The sequence below is a fragment of the Cavia porcellus genome, unplaced genomic scaffold (assembly GCF_034190915.1).
Source record: "Cavia porcellus strain 051 isolate PalLab524CR breed Dunkin Hartley unplaced genomic scaffold, mCavPor4.1 scaffold_4, whole genome shotgun sequence".
Classification (NCBI taxonomy): Eukaryota; Metazoa; Chordata; class Mammalia; order Rodentia; family Caviidae; genus Cavia; species Cavia porcellus.
In genome coordinates this window covers 83216823-83241428 of record NW_026947487.1, presented here as the reverse complement: position 1 = coordinate 83241428, position 24606 = coordinate 83216823, and the positions used below count along the sequence as shown (strand labels likewise).

The following is a 24606-nucleotide window of genomic DNA, read 5'->3' as shown; positions in this document are numbered from 1 at the left end:
ACTGGGTTTCATAAAAGACTAGTAATAATCCGCTTCATCTGTATAGTGCTTTACAGCTTACAGAGCACTTTTACAAAAATTATCTGATGTGATCCTCCAACATAAACCTCAGGCACTGTGGTGTGGGGAGCCTCATGGCTGAGTGAAAAGAGCCTAGACCATGAATATAGATTGATAAGAAAAAAATTCTGAGATGCCCTACATTTACTCACAAAGGACCAAGGGATAAAAGGGAAGAGAGCTGGGGAGAGATTAATGAACAACAAATCACAGGCCAAAAAGAACAAAAGACTGTTTTCATGTTCTTGAATGTTTGTTGTGACTGCATATATCAGTGATAGGGAATCTTTTAAAGCTTTCTGTAATAATGACCAGCTGTGGCACCCATCCCATAGGTTCACCACCACTGCACTAGATGATATTGTATTTCACTTCAGCTCTAGCCAAGCCCAGGGTGTAATCACTAATTCTCCTTATAGATTGTCTTCCTGTCTTAAAGCTTAAATTAAAGGGTGGAGTAATCTCACCCTTCAATAGCGATTGTAGCGTCAGTGTAATTTGTACCTTCCTTTTCCATTATTTTATTATAAAATACTAAGGTTTCTTAGATCTAGATGTTTTCCAGCTGTTACCTAACCTCCATGCTGACAGTTGCAAGACCTTATTCCAGGACCTGATCTTTTCCTGGCTAGCATCTGCAATAGCTCAATGAATCCATTTTTAAAGAAATTATTATTTTTTATTTTAAAGAGAATAAAACAAAACAAACGGAACAAAGAACATCAGAGCAAAACAATACAAGTAACACAGGATTTCAAAACAAGACACCAGGAAATCAATAGTGGCTACCATAATGTCTCTTGTTTTCTTCAAAATAGTTGTCCATACCTTCACACCCAATAAATAAATACAAAACAAAATAGCATAAAACCAATCAAAACAAAATAATGAGAGCTTTATGGACCTTTAAAACCACACAGTAGAAATCAGTAATAGCTACCATAATGTCTCCTGTTGTCTTTGACATAGCTGTCTTTACTTTCATACATATTGAAATCAAATAATAGAAAATGGATTAAAACCAATCAAAACAAAGAATAAAAGCATTATTGGACTTCAAAACAAGAAGATACAAAATCAGCAATGGCTACCATGATGTCTTATATTCTTCAGTGAAGTGGTTCATACTGGCACACATATTAAAATCAATTCTTGCAAAGTCTTTAGGAGAAATTCTAGGCATATATGAACTTATACATGTACATCTATCCTTTCCTGTATTAAAGGGAAAAAAACAAAGCATAAGAAAATAAAGAAACAAAAGAGACATAAATAACAATAACAAAGACCCAAAACAATAACAATGTAGGCTTTCAAAACAAGGTGGTAGGAACATAACAAATTTTGTTGTTTTGCACAGTTATCTTCAAAATTGTTACTCAAATTACCACATATAGACATGTAAAATCGATGTAATCCTGTAAATGTTAACTGTTTTGTTCCCAAAACTAATTAGTAGCATGATCATCTTAGTAATCTTAAGTGTATATATATACAAATTTATGTCTGTTTTCTTTCTTTCTTGTTTCATTTTCCCTGAGTTGTTTTTTCCTCTTTGAGTAGTTTCTTACCCTTTCATCATATTTGTTGAAGATTTTGTATCTTATTTACTCTTACACTAGTTTCTTACACTAGGGAGAGAATATGCTATTTATACATGTGAGTTTGATTTATTTCACTTATGTGTATGGTCTCAAGTTGCAACCACTTATAAAATACTCAATGTGGTCCTTATTTATCACTGAGTAGTATTCCATTGTATAAAAAATATTACGTCCTTTTTATCCATTACTCAGTTGATAGACATTTGAGTTGTTTCCAAGATTTAGCCATCACAAATGTTGCTATAAACATGGGTGAACATATATCACTGTGGTATGATGTTTTCAGTTCTGGAAATCATGGTCTATGTTAGGTCAAATGGGACCTGTAATCCCAGCTTTTTGAGGAACCTCCAGACTGACCTCCACAGTGGTTGCACCAGTAGTTCAGAAGTGTTCCTTTTGCATCAATAATTCAGAAGTGTTCCTTTTTGCCCACAGCCTCTCCAGCATTTTTTATTGGTGGTTTTCTTGATTTTGGCTATTCTTTCTGGAATAAGATGCAATCTCAGCATTGTTTTAATTTGCATTTCTCTAATGACCAATGATGCTGAACATTTTTTCATGTATTTATTTGCCACTTGTATTTTTTTCAGCTGAGGACAGTGTATTCATCTCAGATGCCTTTTTTTGGATTGGGTCTTTGAATTTTGGGGGCCTGATTTTTTAAATTATGTACATGTTTTAGATAGAAGTCCTTTGTCTGAGGGACAGTTGACTAAGAGTTTTCCCCAGTTCATGGGTTTTCTTTTCACTCTGTTGAAGATTTCTTTTTATGTACAAAAACTTTTTAATAAGATGAGATCGCAGTTGTTGATTCTGGGAAGTATTTCCCATGCAGTTTGATTTTTGTGCATGAATTTTTCTGCCTATCCCTATGGCGTCAAGATTTCTACCTACTTTGTCTTCCAGAAGTTTTAGTGTTTCTATTTTAATATTTAGATCTTTGATCTATTTTGACTTTAGCTTAGTACAAGGTGAAAGGCATGGGTCTTGTCTTAGTTTACAGCATATGGAAAGCCAGTTATTCCACAACCACTTATTAAAGAGGCTGTCTTTCTTCCAGTATATGTGTTTGGCCTCTTTGTCAAAGAAAAGATAGCTGAGTGTGTTTGTAGTTGTGATTGTGTTTTTTTAATCTATTTCATTAATCTTCAGGCCTGTTTTTATTCCAGAATCATGCTGATTTTATCACAGTAGCTTTGTAGCATAACTTCAAGTCAGGGATTGTGATGCTTCCAGCCTTGCCTTTGTTGCCTAGAATTTCCTTTGCTATTCTAGGTCTCTTCTGGTTCCAGATAAATTTTAGGAATGATTTCTCTAGATGTGTGAGGTATGCTAGTAGTATTTTGATTGGAATTGCATTAAATTTGTGTAACAATTTTGGGAGAATGGCCATTTTCACAATGTTTGTTTTTCCTATCCATGAATAAGGAATGTCTTTCCATTTTATGAGATCCTCTTCTATTTTTTTTCAGAGTACTGCATTTTCACAGAATAGATCTTTTACTTCCTTTAGTAGGTTGATTCTTAAGTATTTCATTTTTGGGGGGATGCTATTGTGAAGGGTGTGATTGCTCTCCTGATTTCTCTCCTGATTTTGTTGTGTGTATACAGGAATGCTATTGATTTTTGAGTGCTGACTTTGTGTCCAGCTACATTACTCAATTTTGTTATTATATCTAGAAGTATTTCAGTGGAGTTTGGGGGATCTTCTATGTAGAGTATTATGTCACTTGCAAATAATAATAGTTTAACCTCTTCCTTTCCTTATTCCTTTTATTTCTCTCTTTCTAATTGCTCCAGCTAATATTTCCAGCACTATATTGAATATGAGTAGTGATACTGGCCAGCCTTGTCTTGTTCCTGATTTTATAGTGAAAGCTTTCAGTTTTTGACCATTTAATATGATATGGCTGTTGGTTTGTCATAGATGGCTTTTATCAGATTGAGGTAGAGATCATCTATTCCAATTTTCTGTAGGGTTTTTATCATGAATGAGTGTTGGACTTTATTAAAAGCTTTTTCTGTGTCTATTGAAATGATCCTGTGATTCTTGTATTTGGCGCTATTGATATGATATGTTATGCTTATTGATTTGCATATATTGAACCATCCCTGCATTCCTTGGATGAATCCACTTGGTTGTGCTGTACAATCTTCTTGATAATTTTCTGCATTCTGTTTGCCATTATTTTATTGAGGATTTTTAGATCTATGTTCATTAGGGAGATTGGCCTATAGTTATTTTTTTTTGTTGGGTCTTTCTCTGGTTTTGGTGTTAGGATAATACTTGCTTGCAGGAATCAGTTAGGAAGAGTTACTTCCCCTTCAATTTCATTAAAGAGTTTGAGGAGTGTTGGCACTAAGTTTTCTTTGAATTTCTTGTAGAATTCAGCTGTGAATCCATCAGGACCTGGGCTTTTCTTTGTTGGTAAGGTTCTAATTACATTTTCAAGTTCATTGACTGAAATTGGATTATTTAGCAGTTTTACATCTCCTTGATCCAGGTTTGGTAGTTCATATGTTTCTAGGACTCTGTCCATTTCTTCTGTATTATCAACCTATGAGAGTAAAAGTTTTCAAAGTAGGTATTGATGATCTTCTGTGTTTCCACAGGGTTTGTAGTGATTTTGCCCTTTTCATTCCTTATTGTATGAATTTGAGGTTTTTCTTTCCTTTTAAAAATAAGATTGGCTATTGGCTTATCAGATTTATTTATTCTTTCAAAGAACCAACTCTTTGATTCATTAAGTCTATGTATTGTTTTCTTAGTCTCTATTGTACGTATTTATGAACTGATCTTTATAATTTCTTATTTCTAATTTTCTAATTTCTAATTTTCTAAAATTTCTAATTTTATTATTTTGGCTTTGGGCTTGACTTTCTCTTCTTTTTCTAGATTTTTGAGGTGTAGCATCAGGTTGTTTTTTGTGTTCATTCTGTTTTCTTAATGTTTGGAATTTGCTGCAATAAATTTCCTTCTGAGGGCTGCTTTCATTGGATTCCACAGCTTCCAGTAAGTTGTATATGTATTTTTGTTTACTTGTAGATATTGTTTAATTTTTAAAAATTTATTCTGGGATGCACTGATTGTTTAGGAGTGTATTATTTAATTTCCATGTTTTTAGGGAATTTTTGCAGTTTCTTTTTTTATTAATTTTCAGTTTTATGGCACTATGATCAGATAAAATACAATGGATAATTTTGATTGTTTTGCATTTACTTAAGCACATTCTAGTGTTAGTACAATGTTTATTTTAGAGAATGTCCCATGTGAAGCAGAGATTAACATATATTCTGTTGTTGAGTGAAACACTCTGTATGCATCTATTAAGTCCATTTGTTCACAAGTTTGATTTAGCTATTTTATTTCTTTGCTGATTTTCTGCCTTGTTGATCATTCTCTTTGTGTCAATGGGATGTTAACTTTCTCATTATAATTGTGTTATTGATTATTTGATTTTTCATTTCTATTAATACTTGTTTTATATAGCTGGGTGCTCTCATATTTGGTGCATATACATTTAAGATTGTTATCTCTTCCTCTTGAAGTTTTCCCCTAACCAGTATGTAGTGACCTTTTTAAAAATCTCTTTTGATCATTCTTGGTTTGAAGTTCATATTGCCTACAAATAGAATAGCTACCTCTGCTTTTTGTGTGTGTGTTTGGGGGGTGGGTCCTGTTGCATGAAGTATTGTTTTCTATCCTTTGACTTTCAGTCTATGAATTTCCTTTTCAGTTAGCTGAGTTTCTTGTATGCTGCATATGGTTGGATGTTGTTTCTTGATCCATTCTGTCAGTCTGTTTCTTTTAATTGGTGAATTAAGGTCATTTACATTAATGGTTATAATTGATATATATTGGCTTGTTTTTATCATGTTATCTTTGAGTTGTTGGTTGTTTACCTTTCCCCTCTGTTTAATTGCTTGTCCTGCTTGGTGGTTTTTTCCTGTTGGTGTTCTTGAAGTTGTAGTTACTTTTATGTCTAACTAGACTATCTTTCAGTATTCTTTGCAGGGTTGGTTTAGTGGTCATGAAGTTCTTCAGCTGTTCTTTATTATAGAAATATCCTATTTCTCCATTGATTTTGAAGGAGAGTTTTGTAGGGTACATCAATCTGGGTTGGAAATCATTTTCCTTTAGGATTTGAAATGTTTTGCTCCATGTTCTTCTTGACTTCATTGTTTGTGTCAAGAAGTCTGCTGTAATTCTGATGGGCTTTCCTTTATAGGTGATTTGTTTCTTTTCTCTAACAATTTTTAATATTTTGTTCTTATGTTGAATTTCTAGGATGCTGATTATTATATATCTGGGAGACATGGTTTATGTCAGTGGCCCCCAAGCCTCATGCAGTTATGAATGTGACTAAATCTAGCATTTGTGATTGGTTCATTGTTTACCACTCGGATTGGTGGTGTGAATGTTTCACCTACCCAGGGGTGGGGCCAGGATATGATGTATTGGGAAGAAGGTGTATCTTTCTCTCTTGGTGGTTCACATCTTGCGTCTGTGATGGCCATGAACTCTGGTGTTACCATGCTACCCTGACTTGGAGCCAGCTGCATATAGACTGAAACCTCCAAGAATTGAAGGAAATAAACCTTTACTTCTCTAACTTTGGGTGTCAGGTATTTTGCTTCAGTGATGAGTAAAAAATAACTAAGAATTTGGTACCAGGAGTGGGGTAGTTGCTGTAGAGCATACCTGATCATGTAGTTCAAGAGCCTTTGGAAATAGCTTGTCGGAAGAGTTTCGAAAGGTTTGGAGATGTTGCCTGAATGCATAGAGCTGGAACAGCTTAGGCTATTTTGTAAAAGAGATTCTGGTCAGAGCTTAGGATACCAGAAGGCACATAAAAATCCTGCCAGGAAAGACCAGGCTCTGGAAGTTTCTGCTGGGAAGAAGGACCTCATTGGTTGTTGGACTCCAGATGATGTGTTATGGCATGGCAGAAAGTTTATCTGCATTTTGCTCATGTCCTGAGACTGAGATTAAGGGCAGCAAACTGACTAATCTGGCAGAAGAAATTTCAAGGCAGTCTAATATTGAGGCAGTGGCATAGCTATTGTTGGGGGCTTTTAGCCAGATTTATGTTGTGAATCAAGAGCAAAGAGCCCACCAGGATGATTTAAAGTGTTGTGAGTTTGGCCAGAAAGCTGTGGACCATAAAGATAAAGATGAGACTTTGATTGCTGAAAAGGAACAGAAAAATAAAAAAGATGGCCTGTGGGCATCCCAGGAAGCAGTGGGTCTCCATCTTTTGCAGCCTCAAAACTGCAAAGTGAAAGACTTTGTTCAGAGGAGAAAGCTGCTGAGCACCCTGCTCCAGAATGGTAGTGAAGGCCACATGAGGTTCCAAAATGGCAGCAACTGCATCAGGTTACAGAATGGCAGTGGCATAGAGAAGATTTTTTCACAATCAGGTTCACAGAGCCCAGCAATCCAGGCACTCAACCCCTACAGCCAACAGAGAAAAGTCTGGCTACTGCTCTAGCTGGCAGCAAACCTTGGTAGCATCCACATGGCATGGATTTTAGGTGCAAGGAAAATGCACAAATTTTGAGGGTAATATGGCTTCCACTCCAGTTGCAAAAGGCCTGATCAGCAAATCAGTGTGCCCCTGAAAGGGCAATATGTAAAGAGGTAAGGGTGAAGCCAAAGGTGCAGTGGAGACCTCAGAAGTCTGGAAAAGCCAGAAGAGTGGATCATCCAAGGAAAGCTGCAAAAACTGAGCAGAGTGGGGCATAAGAGAGAACCTACAGGAACTGAAATCCCTAGAAGTGCCATGGGGGTGGAATCACTGAAGTCTTTTGGAGCTTGCAACCAGATCATTTCAAATGCGCAGTGTGGAACTCTAAGGACTTAATGTTCACTCTGCTGGATGTTGGACTTATTTTGTTTCCAATGCTTTGTATTCCCATTTGTAACTTTTGGAATGGTAATGTTTATCTTGTGCCTTTGCATTTTGAAAATGTTTAAGCTTGTTTCATTTGTACAGGGGATTACAGTTAAGAGTTTACCAGAGATCTTGAGGAGACTTGGGACTTGGACTTTCCAGTGATGCTGAAAAATGTTAGGACTTTGGCAAACTCTTGAAGATGGACAAATGTCTTTTGTATAAAGGATGTGCATGAGTCTTTAGGGGCCGTGGGAGAATGTCATGGTTTATGTCAATGGCCCCCAAGCCTCATGCAATTATGGATGTGACCAAATCTAGCATTTGTGATTGGTTCATTGTCTACCACTCAGGGATGGAGCCAGGATATAATGTAATGGCAGGAAGAAAGTTTGTCTCTTTCTCTCTTGCCAGTTCACACCTTGCTGTCTGTGGTAGCCATGAACTCTGGCCACACTATGCTACCCTGCTTTGGAGCCAGCTGAGTATGGACTGAAACCTCCAAGGACTGTAAGAAGTAAACCTTTCCTTCCCTAACTTTGAGTGTCATGTACTTTGTCTCAGTGATGAGTGAAAAGTACATAAGACACTGGGTATAGATTTATATTGGATATGGCTGATTGGAGTTCAATATGCTTCACTTATCTGTATGTCAGTTTCCTTTCTCATGTTTTCAGCTGTTACTTCTGTAAATAGTCTTTTAATGTCATTTGTGTTGTTACTTTTTCATTTATGCTTATTAATCTTATATTGTTTTTCTTTGCAGCATCTTGCAAATGTTGCATTGTTATTTCTTGATTCCTTGCTATTTTTAAAAGATCTTTCCTTTCTTGTTCACTAGTTGCAATCTTGTCTTTGAGGTCTGAAAGTATATTCACATTCACATTCATTGAGGTGGTTTTGCGAGCTTTTGATTAAATTTTTGATTTCCTGGATATCTCTTTGGATCTGTTTCATGCATTCTAATTCTTTATTATATTGTTCATTTAAGGTTTCAATAGTTTTGCCATATTCCTCTATTTTTTAAACTATGTCTTCTTTAGATCTGTTCAGCACCTCTTTCATTACACTTATCATTTCTTATTTTACCTGGGAGATTATTTCTGTTCTGAGTTTCTTGATAGCTTCATGGACTTATTTCCATTGCTATCACTTCAGAGGTTTCATGTGTGCAGCTTACATTTTCTTCTATGTCTACATCTCCTAGGCTTGTTTGGGATGGGTTGCAGGTTTGAGATTGCATTTTGCTCTTTCATTTCGTCATTTTCCTGCTTACCCCTAGGGCTGTTAGTGCAAAGTCTCAGTTGTTTCTTTATTGAAGATGCTTGATTGTACTGCAGGGAGTTCCCCAGCTGAGTGGGGGATGTTAGGTAGGCCTTACTGTGTCCCTAGTGACACTCAAAGTGTCCCCAAGTGGAGGGAGCACACAAACCATGTGGCTCACTGAAGCTCCCCAGCTGCTTGAAGTCACTGGGCAGGGTATTACCAGGTTCTCAGTGATGTAACAAGGCTGAATGGTAGATGTATACTGGACATGTTCCACACAACATACTAAGGCTGCCCAGGTAGGTGGAGATCACTGTGCAGGCCTTCAGCTCACACCACACAGCCCACGAAAGTTCCCTAACTGCTTGGGGTTGCTGGACAGGGCCCAAGCAGAACCCCAGTGATGAACCAAAAGTCCTGGACTGTTTGGGGACTTTGGATGGGACTCTACTAGATTCTAAACAAGGTCCCTGGGTGCATAGCTAGGTAGAGTGCTGTGGGAGCCTTCAGCTTGTGTCATTCAGTGTACAGCTGCTCCCTAGCTTCCTTCCCTATCCACTGGGTGGGTTCCAAGCAAGACCTGAGTGACAAACTAAAGGTTCTGGACTGTTTGGTGATGCTGGGTGGGGTTCTACCAGGTTCCAAGTAAGGTCCCATGGCTGCACAGCTAGGTAGAGTTTGCTGTGGAGGGCTTCAGCTCATGCCACTCAGCAGAGAGCTGCTCCCCAGCTCTAAATTCTTTTGTTTTAGAGATCTTTTGGTCTCAGGGGTTTGATTTTAACAAGATTGATCTGAGTACCTATTTTGTAGTTGAATAGGCTGTGCTTTAGCTCAGGGACTTGAGTAACATGTTCAAAGTAACCAAGTCATTGAGTATGTAATACACCAGAGCACCTTTTACAGTTTTATGGACTGAGAGATAGCATGTGTTTTATAATACATGACTCAGAAAAACCCAGAACCTAGACATGTTCTAGTTTCCTTAAAGTAAGGATGAGTATTTCAGTTCTCTGGGAATGTTAGTAATTAGATAGTGCTACAATGTTCAGTTTGTCCACAATTAATTCTTTTCTTCTTTGTCTCTTTGTCCCTTTCTTCCTTTCATTAGTACATGTTTGCAGTGGGAATCATGAAATTACAATCTTAACATCAGGAGTGGGGATGATTAAAACAAGACAGATTCTATTTAGTATTATTTTGTGTGAACCACAGATTTAAATTTTCCTGATTATTGCTGTTGGCCAGAAAGTAACTCTCACCCTACCCTTAGTCATCAGCCATCCTCATTACACACATGTGCATGTGCGCATGCACACACAAACACACATTTTCAGTGTATTTTTTTACAAGTAGATAATTTCAATGTTTTATATATACTCTCAAAGGAATAAAAGCAAAGCCCACATACTCTTTTATTTCTTGTGTCTTCCAATTCTGAAGGATAGTAACTCATGATGTAGATATGGTTCCTCAGCTTTGATTTATACTATCTAGACTCTGATTAAATGAATTGAATTTTCATATCTATTCCATTTTATATGATTAATTAAATATGTATTACTATGTTTAATATATTGATTTAAACCCAAAGCAAGGCTTATGTAAGAGTTTGGAGTTTTGAAATCCTGAAACCCAAATGTTTTCTCCAAACTATTCATGTTAGAATCAGCTAGGGTGGTTTTAAAAAATTCAGTTATCAACTTTTTTTCTATGAAGACAGACTTACCTGCATCTTGAATTGATAGGCACTTCTCAGGTGATTTTGCTGAATGAAAAGTATTGGTCTTATATACAATTTCTATGTGCCAACTAGTCTGCTCAGAACTTACATTCTTAAAGTCTTGGTTCAACTTTTCTTCCTGTTAATTAGTGTCTTCGTTACTTTTCTCATTTCTGAGACAAAATACCTAATACCTAAAGTTAAAGGAAGAAAGTTTTATTTAGTTCACAGATTGTAGTGGTTTCAGTACATAGTTGGCTGGTTACAAGGCAGGGTGACACAGTACAGGGGCATTACAGAGGAGAAACAGTTCATAGAAGGCAAACTATAAGCTTCAAGCAACCAGAAAGAAACCTCTTTTTGTCCCTTATATAGTAGATGCACTCACACTCTTAGTCCTAGCATTGCACCCGTTATCCCAGCATCACCCACTCTAGGTTCAACTACCTCCAAAAAGCCCTCACCTATGACTGCCATGAGGCTTTGAGGGCATCCAAATACAAAAAAATTATGGAAATTACAATATCTTATGAACACTTCTGTCATTGGAAGAAATTGGACTCACATCTGTGGTTCATGAGCTAAATGAAACTAAAATGAATTAAGTATTTGAGAGAGAATGGTAGACTGCTAAAGTTTTTGGGTTTTTGCACCAAGTGTCTATTATAAATCAATAGCTCATACTCCAAATTAGTGATGAGTACAATTTACAAGAGTGTCTGGGCCAAATTATGCTAAAAGATGACTTCTTATTTGCTGGTAAATATCTGGCTTTACTAAGGGAAGCTACTGATTAGTATTTTCCTCCCCTCCCCACCCCTCTCCACCTCTTCCCTTCCCTTTCCTTTCCTATTTCCTTTATTTTCTTTTTCATGTCACTAAAAGACAAGCCCCTTATTTGGCATTTCCCTGACAGATATAGATGTAGATGTAGATGTAGATGTAGATGTAGATGTAGATGTAGATGTAGATATAGATATAGATATATAAAGCAAAACAGAAAAAAGAGTAGAAATAATACAGAATTTCCTCAAAAAACTAGTAAGAAACCCTAGTTGATAAATTATATATTGTTATGTTAGTAGTTGCTCTAGTCACAAAATCAAAGCATAAAAGGTGGACAATCAAACAGTGAGAGTATAAACCATTGTATTTGATGAACTAACAAAAACTTAGTAGTATCTTGCACACTTAAATGTACATACGGTTATATCATTAGAGTACTCTCATTATCTTAGTATCTATTATACATTTTGAATCTAATTATTCTTTTAGTCTTTTATTATTTTTTATAATAGAGAGACAATGCAATATTTACAAATGTTAGTCTGATTTATGTCACTTATGAGAATAGTCTCAAGTTGCCTCCATTTACCTATAAAAGCTTTAAGATCATCCTTTTTATAGCTGAGTAATATTCCATTATATAAAAATACCACTTCTTTTTTATCCATTCTGTGGTTATGGGCATTTTGGTTGTTTCCAAGATTTATCTATTAAAAATTGCACTGTTGTAAACATGGGAACACATATATTGCTGAGATATGACCTTTTCAATTTTTCTGGGAAAATACCTAGGAGAGGAATCGCTGGATTGATTGGAACTTCAGTCTTAGTTTTTTGAGGAATCTCCACAGTGGCTGCACCAGTTTATACTCCCACCAACAGTGGAGAAGTGTTCCTTTTTCTTCACAGCCCTGCCAGCATTTGTTATTGGTTGATTTCTTGATGGCAGCCATTCTTTCCAGAGTGAGATGAGATCTCAATGCTGTTTTAATTTGCATTTCTCACATGACTGGTGATGGTGATTCATGTATTTATTTACCATTTGTATATCTTCATCTGTGAAATATGTGTTCCTCTCAGATGCCCATTTTTGGAGAAGGTCTTTGAATTTGGGGGGCTTGATGTTTTTCAATTCATTATATGTTCTGAGTATAAGTTCCTTGTTTGAGGGACTTCTGCCTAAAATTCTTTCCCATTCTGTGGGTTTTCATTTCACTTTGTTGGTGATTTCTTTTGAAGTGCAAAAACTTTTTAATAAGATGAGATCCCAGTTGTTGATTCTTTGAAGTACTTCCTGTGCAATTTGTATTTTGTTCATGAATTCTTTGCCTACCCCTATGCCTCCAAGATTTATCCCTACTTTGTCTTGTAGTAGATTTAGTGTTTCTGTTTTAACATTTAGATCTTTGATCCATTTTGACTTTAGTTTAGTGCTTGGTAATAGACATGTCTAGTTTCAGTCTTCAGCATGTGGCAAGCCAAGTTTTCCAACATTTGTTAAAGAGGCTATCCTTCCAGTGAACATGTTTAGCCCCTTTATCAAATATAGGGTGACTGAGTGTCTTTGTAGTTGTATTCGCATATTCTAATCTGTTCCACTGATCCTCAGGTCGATTTCTTTGCCAGCACCATGCTGATTTTATCACTTCAGTTTTATAGTATAATTTCAAGACCTGACTGATACATTGTGCACATCTCTCAGATTTAACCAAGCAGTGATTTTCAAATGTTATTGTGTATAAATATTTTCTTGAGATGCTTTTCTATGGTAAATGAACATTCCTGGGTCCCATCCCTAGAGTTTCTGAATCATAAGTGTTAGGTAGAGCTTGAAAATCTTCATCTTTATATCAAGTGGACACTATAACCTTCTTTGTGTGTCATCACTTACAAAGTATCCCAAAAGATCAAAGATGCCCACTGTCCACAGGTCATCAGTTTTAATATTGGTTAACTAAATTCACCTGTATATTAGCAAAGGTTAAATCAGATAATGTATGAAAGCTTTTCTCGCTTTTGAGATTTTGTGATTTCCCTCATACAAATTTTGTTACTTGATTATACTAGAAAATATTTAAGATTGGGTGAGTTAAAAAAAAAAGTGGTGACTCACTGAGCCCCATCCCATGTTGTGCTGGGAGCACTGTGAAGTTGCACGATTCACGGTCATGCTGAAGATGCAGCTGCCAATAATGGGAGTTGGTGAGTCCTGGGCCCTTGGCGGGAGGATGCGGAGCAGTGTGGAGTGGAGCCAAGGTGAAGAACTGCATTAATTCATGGTGAATACTGGAAATTGGGTCCCATGGTAGCTGTAGTTGGCTGGAAGACATCTTGGAGTGGGGCAGAGCCCAGCGCCACAGTGGCATCAGTCAGCCACCCCTGGCCCAGAGAGGACTGGTGGGATCTGCTTGGGCTGAGTCACACCCCTGGTTGGGACCCAATAGCCAGGGATGAAACTGTCTTGACCCTGTGATGTCTGCTACAGCACAGTCTAAGTTGCTGAAGACACTTGCTGGTTGACTGGCTCAGAGAAGAGTGATTAGCCCACAGTCCCTGCATGTACCTCAGATAATAGCAAACTGGAGAAGGCAGCAAGCCCTCAGTCAGCATGCTTCAGGAAAACCATAGGCAATATGGAAAGGGCCTGAGACCTGCACCACACACCTGTCTGAAAGAAACCATAAACATGACAGGAGAAAAAAAATAAGAGAACACCTCCAGCCACTGACCCTGGGAAAATAAGACCAGGAGAGGTAAATACAGAAGAGAGCCAGTGCAGCAATCATGCAATATTAGCCACAACATCAGCGGACATAAAGAAATACCTTTGTGACCTCATAGATGAACTTAAAGCTGAAATTCTAATCCAAGTGAGGCAAGATATAAAAAGATGAATTAAAGAAATGCTAAGCCCCTCTCAAGAAAACACAGATGGAAGAATGGAGGAACCCAGAAAAGAAAGAGAAACCTTTGGTGAAGAATATAAACAAAATCTAGAATACACAAACAGATCCAAAGAGATTACTAGGAAACTAAAACTCCATTGAAAGCTGGCAAAATGTCTTGACAGAAACTAAAGCTAGCCTATTGAAACTTGAAGAGAGATTTACAATGTGTGATCGTGAAAGAAAAGACCTCTTAAAAATAACAAGGAACCAGGAAGTAACAATTCAAAGGCTAAAAGATGACAAGAGGATCTATAACTTAAAAATAAAAATGTGAGTGAAGAAGCAGGAGTAACCACAAATGAGTTACAAAGACTATTCACAGATATAATTAAGCAAAACTTCCCAAGCACAGGAAAAAGAAATGATATCCAGATAAATGAGGCATACAGAACTCTAGCCAACTACAACCAAAACAGATCTACACCCAGACATATAATAATCAATATCCCAGAAATCCATCACAAGAACAGAATATTAAAAGTGGCCATAGAAAAGAAACAGATTACCTACAAAGGAAAAATCATCAAAATAACGACAGACTTATCAATACAAACTATCACATTGAGAAAAGCCTGGCAAAAGAGTTGAAGCCCTGAAAGAAAATAACCTTCAACCCAGATTGATGTACCCTGAAAAACTCTCTCTCAAAATTAATGGAGAAATAAGATGTTTTCAAAACAAGGAGGAACTATGGGAGTTCATGGCCACCAACCCAATCCTATATAAAATACTGAAGAACATTCTAGACAGAAAAAATACTAAGATTCCAGCAACAGTTACAGAGAGGCCTCAATGAATGGGGCAGACAGTGCAATGAAGGCAAAAAGTGGACAAATAATAACAGAAAAATAGAATAGCAGAGATGAGGCAGAGAAGATAGGCTATAATCTTTAATATAGATAGCCCTGATACACTAACAAAAAGAAACAGGCAGAGTAGATTAGGAGAAGGATCCATAGAGATGCTCTGAATAGGAAATATACTCAACCTGAAAGAGGGTTAATTAACTGAAAGTCAAAGATGAGAAAATGATGCTCTATGTGACAGGGAACCAGAGAGAAATAGGGACAGCTCGTCCAGCGGCTGTAAACAGGCTGAAAAGTTATGACACTTTTGTGCAGTGTAGGACTACACAGCTAGAAGGAAGGAAAACCTTGTGGCTTTAGCAAGTAAAGGAGTACAGCTCAAGATCAAGCTCAGTGGCAAAAAGGTTCAACACCACTCAGAAATCTAAAACTAGAGGATCTAGTGGGACCCAAAATATACAAAGCATCCTAAGAAAGGGAAAGGTGAGGAATTGCCTAAAAAAGGAAGGCAGATGACATTGTTAATAGTGGATTTAAAAGCCACAGTATTGCTGTTTAGTTTGATTTTATTTTGTTCTGGTCTGTCTACTCATACTAGATTTGAGGGCACATCTATCCTTAATTTCCTATTAGCTATTCTTAATTTCCTATTAAACTGAAGCCTTGTATTACTAACAGTGTCTTACTATGACTGATCTTATTTGAACCTTGTTTGTTAAGACCACTGTTTTACCTTGACTGATTTTATTCGAACTTGGTATGCTTGATCGTATTGAGTCTAAGAGCAGAGGCAACTACTCTGAAGATGACAAGATGTAATAAGATACCCATTCCTGTTTGATTATTAATTGCTTTTGAAGTTCTACAATGTCTCCAAAGTTGTGTTTTTATTAAAATAGCTATGTAATGCCATGTTCAATTATAGTATGTCTGATGATGTGGACAATTTTATTGAAAATAACAAGAAAAAGCATAATAACTACTATAGATCACCTAATATTGTGGTTTTATATGTCTTTTTTTATTTCATGTTTTTCTAGGAATTTGTTTTGCTGTCTTGTTATAACCTGTTTTTCCCTATAATACAGAAAGGATAAATACACATGTAGAGATTCACACATGGGGAGAATTTCTAAACAGTTTACGGGAACAGATTATATAATGCATGACGTAATGAACAGATACTCTGAAGAAGAAGAGACACTAAGAAACCCAGTGCTAATTCTGTAACATTATGATATAAAATCCAGCAATACTATTATTCAGAGTGATATTAGTCTAGTCTCTTATGTTCAATTTCAGCATACATAAGGGTAAGGACAGCTACTATGAAGAGAATGAGAGACATTATGGCAGTCATTATTGACTTCCCCAATGTCAGGTCTCGAAGACCTAAAAAACTTTCATCATCCTATTATGATTAGATTAGTTCTATAATGTTCAGTATGTATTCACTGTGTGTGAAGATGGGGACAACTATTTGGGAGAAAACTAGACATGATAAGATAGACAGTGAAGTTCTCCAGTGGACTTGCTTTGAAATCCATGTTTCTTAAAATTGTTCCCTTATGATCTGTTTTGTTCTGTTTAATCTTACCCTCTTTATAATAAAAAAGTGGTGGTTTGTCTTCAAGTAAAGGTCTGAAAAATGAATTCCTACTGATTTTGAACAAACTCATAGGAGAATTATTGACCTATAAGAATTCATGAGAAGAGCACATGACAATATTCTATTAGGAAATTCTTTGCAAAATGTCATGTCCCATTTGTTATTTTTTAGAAGTGATGAAGATAAATTAGTTTTGTTACTTATAATTGCTAGGGAGAAGAAATGCCATGGGAAGAAATGATTTTTTATACTTTTTTTTTGTCTTTTTCCTTTTTATCAGTACCGGCGATCGAACTCATGACTGCCTGCTTGCAAGGCAGGCGCTTATGCTGCTGAGCTAAATCCCCAGCCCTGTTATACTTTTAAATGAAGGAGCATAATAAATCTAGTAGATAATAAGTCTAGTAGATAATTGATTTGAGCTCTTCAATTTCTAAAGTCCAAATATGGTCACTGTTGACATTCTCTATTGAGTGTACTATGATGGTTCATGAACCCAAAGAGGATATGATTTGCAATTTTTGTCAATTTGTGATAGCAAGGAAATCCCACAGGGATGCATTTGGTTTGAATAGAGTGGAAAGTTGGAGAGGGATTTCACTTTGATAATAAGATTGACCAAGAGCTGTGCTTCAAGTAGGAAACTTGGCTTGATACAAAGACATTACCTAACAGTCATGGTTTTATGTTTAAGTTTGAATTTGCTTGGGAAATCCTTTAGCAGAAGCTGATAGTCTTATTTATTATGATGGGAATAATTACAAATACTTTTCAGTCGACCTAAGCTGAAGTTGGCAGAGAAGATTAACATATTTGTATTTGTAAAGTATTACTTAATAATTTTGTTCTGAAAAATGCATATTTCCTGACACAAGGATTTCTTGCATTGTTTATCATATTTTCTGTCTCAACAGAGCCTTTTCACACATGCACCTCAAACACATTTTAGACATTATCTCATTAGTCTTCTGTGAGCTTCAAGGTCCAATGTCTTATTACCACATTGCTCCTCACAGATAGAACTCTTTTTGTTCCTGTCAGTTATATTTGTGAAAGCAAAACTCAGATGCATTTTATCTGAATTCAGTTAAAACCATTTTAACTGTGATAAATGTGACCAAGGAAGGGGAAGATTATCAATTATCTGAAACTTAGAAGTAGGTTGAGGATATTTGGCTAAACTAGACTGACTTAAGTTGGTGGCTTGTCTGCATCCTCCAAAATACACGTGGTTTGGGATATTCCCAAAGTCTGCCAAGTATCAAGAACATGGTGTTCCAGTGTGGTAACATGGTTCTTCTGTTTAGCTGACATTTAGGCATTTTATCTATTCCCCAAAAGCCTACAAAACCCTGACCTCTATGGCAGAGAAAAACATTTTGATGGAATTCTTACGTGTCTGATGGAAAACATCTATTAAATTGGAAAAGGACAATTCAGAGAGAGATACATTTTTAACCTGACACCTATCCCATAGGATTTTGGCTGCGATCATTTACATTTTGGAGAAAAAAAAAAAAAAGCAAAAAAAACTGTTTTTCTCTTAAGCTGTCCCTGAAGTTCACTGACTTCCCCCCTGGTCACTATAGACTTTAGAGAGATAAAATTATTTCTTATGACCAAATAAAGGATATATATACATCTCACTAAAAAAAATAAATGAAATGACTTTTAGATGGCTCAAACTAATGACATTGATGCCTAAAGGCAGACTAATATCAACAGAAGGCTTGAAAGCTTGAATGAATGGGGCTGTGAAAGAAAAATCAGTTTTGGTAATTTTTATCATCTTTTCTTTAATTCTACCACCTCTGCTTCTGTTCTGAGGAAGGAAAGATGCCGGCCATTTTTTTCTTTCTCTTTCTCTTTCTCCGGGCTTTGCTGTACTCATGCACTTGGCTTTATCCTTCTATAAATATTTCCCCAGCAATAAAATAGTAACAAGAAGGATATTTTCCCACAATTACCTTAATTTATTGAATATTATGTGCTTACTATGTGCCAGACATGGTGTTAGCTGCCAAGGATACATTGTTCAATACAACACACGTGGTTCCCTGCCTTCATGATACATAGAGTCACTGACCTTTGAACTATAACAATTTCTCATATGTTATTTGACTTGGTCCTTATAACAACAGCTCTTTGAAATAACCAAGATTTCTATTTTTATTCATGCATCATGAAATTAAGCTTAGAGAAGTTCAAATGATTTGCCCATGATTACCCAGTTCACAAGATGTTTAATCAGGATGGATGCTTTTATTCAAAGGCAGTGACGTTTTTGTACATCATGCCACTTCCCTTGGGTCTTAGGCTCAAAGATTATATCTAAGATACTCTTTTAAATAACTCTGAGACCTGTTATGTAATTCATATGGTAGTGAGTTTTGTTTCATTAATCTTCCCTTCCCTTTATCAGACATTATTGAGCATCGTAAATTTTTATTGAAGGAATTCATGGTCCAATGGCATCCATTCCAACAAATTATTTCTAGCTCTTAAAATAAAATTGATTATCTTCATAGTACATATTTTTTAGAATATCTTTCTTATTTTACAGCATTCCCTCCTTCGTAAGAGTGGCAACCAGAAGTTGGGAGTAGATGATATGCAACAATTAAAGGAAGACATTGGTAAGCTTCAGTTTCCATAGGTTTGGACAAATCAAAAATGAAAGTAATTTTCAAAACAAAAGTTAACAGAGTGAAACATTGGGTCAGAATGAAGAGAAGGACTTCTCGTCTTTGTTCAACCAACTTTGGGAGAGTTAATTTACTTTTCAGACTACAGACTCCTCAATCAATCAGTTGGATTTTAGACACCTTTTTTATTCTGTCTCTGTAATTCTCAATTTGCGTTGAGGTGACAGAGAACTTGGAGAGTAGCAAAGGCTGTAGAAGGCAGAGTTTTAGTGGGTAGGAGCCCCTCCAGAGGACAAAGAGAGTGTTAAAATCTGTTATCTAATCCTTGAATCTAAGGATATCTGTTCTGCTGTTGAAATGATTCCCTGTACTTTTTTCCACCCTTTAAGTCAAGAAAGCATCTCTCACACATTTGCTTGAGAAAAATGACACCTTTGTAAACATAAGTCATTATTATGAAAAGACTGTGACCTGACTCTCCAACTTAGAAGTGACACTCCTGGGCCAGTGATGTGGCTCAGCAGCAGAGCACCTGCCTGGCAAGTGTGAGGCCCTGGGTTCAATTCCAAGTACAACAACAAAAAAGTATCACTATACCTGGTAATACTGGAATTTTAAAAATCTGTCATACAAGGCATTCTCCAGATTGCTTCATACTCCTTTAAGCACATAGTGGCAGATAATGGCTTATAGTCACCAACCAGTTGATTTTTAAAATACTTCTTTGTGGATGAATGGGGTGAGTAGGAAACACCCCAGGGAACTGAGAAAGGATAGTCCAGGAACTTACATAGATCCCAGAGGAATACAGCCAGTGACGACTAACTAAGGGGCCAGGAGAGCCCACTCAGGGGTTCACTTTTACCAAGCAGCTTCTGCTAGATCTATGTTGTACTGTTTTTCTTGTGATTTTCTGTGGCACTCACTCTAACAGTTCCCCTTATTGTTCACATTTAGTGATTACTAGTTGTTCCTTGTCCATTTGCTGACAAGCTGTCCTCCAAGGATTCATGGATTTATCCAATAGTGAGTCACACATTAAGGTTTTTTAGGAATTTTAGAAATCTGTTTTGGATATAATTATGTTAGAGATAATGCTGGGACTCCACACTGGCAAGTTAGCGCATACCTATAATCCTAACACTCTACAGGCTGAGGCAGGAGGATCACAAGTGTCCCCCCTTGGGCAACTTAGCAAGTGTCAAGATAAAAAATTAAAAATAACAAGGGTTGGGAATGTAGTTCATTGTGTACTGAAGGCTCTGGGTTCAATTCCCAGTACTGCAAAAACAAGCAACCAAACAAATCACTCCCTACCAAAAACAAACAAGCAAAAATACTTTGGAGGGCTGGGGATTTAGCGCAGTCAGTGGCATAAGCGCCTGCCTGGCAAGTGTGAGGTCATGAGTTCAGTCCCCAGTGCTGCAAAACAAAGCAAAACAAACAAAAACAACAAAACATTTTGGGACTCCAATAAGAAAACCTAATATATTAATAATAATGATGATGATAATAACAACCATGTTTGCTTTACATTAAAAAACTGACTCATAAATGTTCATTTATATTTAAATTAAAATAAAATGCATACCTACAAAAATTCAAGTTTTCCTTCACTACAAAAGTGCCATCTATTTTAAGAAAAGTAGAATTATGCAGAAAACACCTGACTCTACCCTAGAGTGACTAAGCTATGCATTTCATAATTTCTTAAGGGTGCTATTGACTCCAGAATCCTGCTGCACCTTCCTCTCCACAGAGAGTTACTCTATTTAGGAATGAGCTTCTTTTGCATCTAGCTGTCATCATTGTAACTACTGAGAAAAACCCCCAGTACAAGGGCATTCAGAGGCCTGTATCTGAAAGAGAATTCAAGTAGGAGGTGGGAAGTTGAGTCAGATAGGGCTTTTCAAGTCCTTTCAACTGGCCATTTAGCTCCCTTGGGCAGGCTAACCCTTATCACAGAATCTAGACTAACCCAGGTCAGGATGAGCAAGGAAAATCCAAATAGTTGAGTATTATGTTATTTTTGTGTCTGTGCTGGTCCCTCTTAGGGTTATGTCTCCCTCAGGAGTAGTCTCTGGTCCTTGTGATTGGTTCCAGTGATTGATCTCTGTAAGATTCTCTGTATCTTTCTCTAACCATTTCGGTATAGTAGTTCTACCTTGATTTCTTAAATGTAATGGAGATGAAAATCCAGTCCCTAAAGCAAAGTCTGCATGATTAGATCCTTACTGCAGGTTGTTACATGGGTGATGTTCATCATTTGTCAGGTTAGACCTTGCCTATTACCAACACCTGACCCCTAAAACATTTCTTCAGTTTTGGGCTTCTGTCTATTGATATTGTGAGATCTTCCTCTCATCCTTCTAATAACTAGCATGAACCTCTTGCTTACTGCCAGGCTGCTTGGCACCATACCTTGCCCATATATTTAGATTTCTTTTTGGTACCCCAGTAGTGAAACTGCTATCCTCTATAGTTATTCTCAAGCATTAATGTGTGTAAGAATTACCAAGAGTATTTATTAAAAGTCCAGGTTCTTAGACTCCACCATTATAGATTGTCATTTAAAAACTCTGAAATGAGGCGTATGACTATGCATTTGAATCACAAATAATTGTGATGTACTTTGGGAAAGCCATGTTTCAAGAAACCTGACACAATCTCTGACACTTGATCCTTCTTCAAAGGCTCCATCCCGTCCCTGTTCAAACCTAATTTTGATAGGTAATGAAAAAAAATCCCATTTCCATAAGGAATTTCTAGCTATCATAATCTTTACATGTTAGAATATTATTTTCACTTCTATTTTTCTGCTTATTTGACTGTAAACCTTACATAGGTTCTAATGTTGAGCTAGCTGAACTCTATCTAGTATGTCATTGAGGTATAATCCAATTAAGGATCCTGATCTTGCCCTTGCTTTGAGGCCATGTCTTCTCTGTCTGAGGATAACAGTATATTAGAAATTCACAAACCAATGGAAAAAATTATCTTCTTCCTGTTAGGTCTGGATTCAGCTTAAATATTGCCCTCATCTATGTGCCTGTTTTTCCTTAAAGGAATAATGTGAACTCTTTCAAAGATTAATGTAAAGAAAACGGAAGTGGATATAGGAACTCTGGAGACAGGAGGAGTTCAAGGATTGGAGAACTGCTCTCCACGGTGGATTATGTGAGGGCTACCCGGGCCCAGGCCTCAGAATCAGCTTAAATATTTTTGTAAAGAATATTTCAGAGTATTCAGTATTTCATGTTTTCCTATTACATCTCATTACAATGATGCCACTTGGTACTCCTGTTGACTTAGAAAAATTTAGAACCATTTAGAGCCCATGAGAACCATTAGGAAACCTAGGGAAAGATTTCTGTTTCTGGTAAAAATAGGATACAACACTAACTGCCTATTACCCTCTACATGGAACATCCAGGAAACAACAGATAAAATACATGAAATAATGATTTTCAAGACTTTAGATATGAGGCAATGAGTGACAGTGGTTCCTGAGAGATAGGGGACAATGAGGTGATCCTATGATTATCACAGTTTACTTTCTTGAATCAGTTTTTAGGTTATAGTGCGGAGAGGGGAAACCCAAGCAGAGTTCTTCAGACTCCTTGGGTAAAGAAGATGGAACTGAAAGTCTAGGGAGACTAAGGAAGCTGAGTTCTCAGGACAAAGTATTAAAGAGAAGAGAACTGCACAGAGAAAGCTCTGGATACTGCGGAATTTCCCATTGGCATTATTGCTATTTACAGTACTAACTATAGTACTATCAGGCTATGTTGTATCATGAAGACAAATGTTTATTTACTTGCATATTTAGTTTTGGTACTGGGAATCAAACTCAGGACCTTGTGTTTGCCAGGCAGGCACTTATGCCTCTGAGCTATATCCCTGGCCCCTAAGACAAGCATTTATATTACTGATTTACACATGCAAGTGAAGAAACCGTTCAGGACTAGGAAAATAAGGCTGAGACTATAGTTTGGTGGTAGAGCACTTCCCTACTATGCACCAGTCCCTGGGTTCTATCTCCAGTATTGAAAATAAAATGAGAAAATAACAAATTTTTGATGGCTCTCACAAAAGTTGATCAAACTGTTTCTAAGGTATTTGATTCTGTCCTGTTACAAAACTCAAGGAAACATTTAAATAAATACAAAATACTCAGTTCTCAAAAGATAGCAGCCACCATGTCTGACATCCAAACAAATATCAGCAGGCATGACAAAAAGCAAGAAAGTCTGACTTATCATGAGAAGAATAGTTCATTAATCAAAACAAAATCAGAATTAGGCATGGAGGTGTATACCTGTAATTTTAGCATTCTGACAACCAAAGCAGGAAGATCAAAAATTTGAGCCCAGCCTAAGGAACTTAGTGATTATTGAAAATATGTTAAAAAAAAAAACTGTAGGGATGTAATTGGTGCAAGGGCCTTTGGTTGAATCCCCAGTACCACTAAAAATAAAACAAAAAAATTAGAACGACATAAAAATTAGAAATAGATCAAGACACTAAATGTTATTGTGTTAAATTTCTCTTACATGAGTAGAGACTTAACACAGTTTTTTTAAAGGCCCAAATTAAACTTCTAGGGCTGAAAAATATAATGTCTGAGATGAAAAATAGCTTAGATGGCCTCAACAAGCACATTAGGTATGAAATAATAAAAGATTAATGAATTTGATGGTATAGAAGTACTAACTATCTAAATGAAATGAAACACACATTTGAGAATGGTAAAAGACTTTTTAAGTTAGGCAGACATAAATTGTACCTTATCAGCAATTACATTAAGTTTAAATAGATTAAAATACTCCAAGTGAAAGGTAGAGATTTGATCCACTTTGAGTTAAATTTTATATAACTATATATGAGTCAAACTCCATTCTTTCGTATATCTAGTTCTCTAGCACTATTTGTTGAAAAGACTGGCCTTTTGACACTGAATTATCTTAGCACCGTTGTCAAAGTTCCTTTGACCATAAATGTGAGGATTTATTTCTGAGTTCTGTGTTCTATCTCACTGGTCAATGTAGTACTATAGTACTTTTGTTTTGTTTTGTTTTGAGATGGTGTCTCCCTATGTAGTTTGAACTGGCCTTGAACTCATTTTGTATCCAGGATGGTCTCGAATTTGCAATGATTCTCCTGCCTCAGCCTCCCAAGTGCTGGGATTACAGGCATGTGTCACATTCCTGGCACTAGATTTTTTTAAAAAGAAAGATCGAGTGGTTAACTAATGTCTTACAAAGT

General features: G+C 36.6%; 1 protein-coding gene across 4 annotated transcripts in view; it reads left to right on the top strand.

Moving 5' to 3' along the window:
* The window catches only part of Ces5a (carboxylesterase 5A), a 333638-nt gene that overhangs the window by 5414 nt on the left and 303618 nt on the right, over positions 1-24606 (top strand). For all 4 annotated transcript variants that reach the window (XM_063247340.1, XM_063247339.1, XM_063247342.1 and 1 more), the window contains one exon: positions 19260-19332. The gene's annotated coding sequence lies outside the window, so the exon portion shown is untranslated. The remainder of the gene's footprint in view (positions 1-19259; positions 19333-24606) is intronic.